General features: G+C 54.6%; 1 non-coding gene across 1 annotated transcript; it reads right to left on the bottom strand.

The window, feature by feature from the left end:
• Positions 1–145: 145 nt before the first annotated feature.
• TRNAG-UCC lies at positions 146–217 on the bottom strand. The gene has a single exon. It is a non-coding gene; the product is annotated as a tRNA-Gly (tRNA).
• Between the last annotated feature and the right edge of the window lie 371 nt (positions 218–588).

Below are 588 nucleotides of genomic sequence, written 5' to 3' on the forward strand. Positions count from 1 at the left end.
TCTGAGGAAGGGAGGGAATGTTTTGATGTCCCCTGGCAGCTGGAACTGAACTGCTGGGTGAGGAAGATGGCCACCTGGGGAGCAGGAGGAGCTGCACAGGTGCAGCAGGGCACAATTTTAGACGCCGGCAGAAGAAAAGCTGGCATGCGTTGGCCGGGAATCGAACCCGGGTCAACTGCTTGGAAGGCAGCTATGCTCACCACTATACCACCAACGCAGCTGCCTGCAACCTTCCTCATGCTCCTGCAGCTCACAGACACCACTTCCTCCTCCTCCCTGCCCTCTGCATGCACACTTCCTCTGCCTGCTGCAACTTCTCTCTCATTCTGCCTTTCCAACTAGATATCCTACACATTCCACCCTACTGGGAAGCTACATCACCATAGAAGCACAACACAGCTATGACGTGGAGCAAACAGGGAAGTGCTTTCTCTTCTCTCTGAGCAATGGGGCAATCTGTTCACAGGAGGCCTCTAGGACCCCTACTCCTCAATGGCCCTTTCTCACAGAATCACAGAATCAGTGCGGTTGCAAGGCATCTCCGGAGATCTCCACGTCTAACCACCCAGCCTACAGCAACTTCCCTAG

Source organism: Meleagris gallopavo, unplaced genomic scaffold (assembly GCF_000146605.3).
Source record: "Meleagris gallopavo isolate NT-WF06-2002-E0010 breed Aviagen turkey brand Nicholas breeding stock unplaced genomic scaffold, Turkey_5.1 ChrUn_random_7180001978202, whole genome shotgun sequence".
NCBI classification, from domain to species: domain Eukaryota; kingdom Metazoa; phylum Chordata; class Aves; order Galliformes; family Phasianidae; genus Meleagris; species Meleagris gallopavo.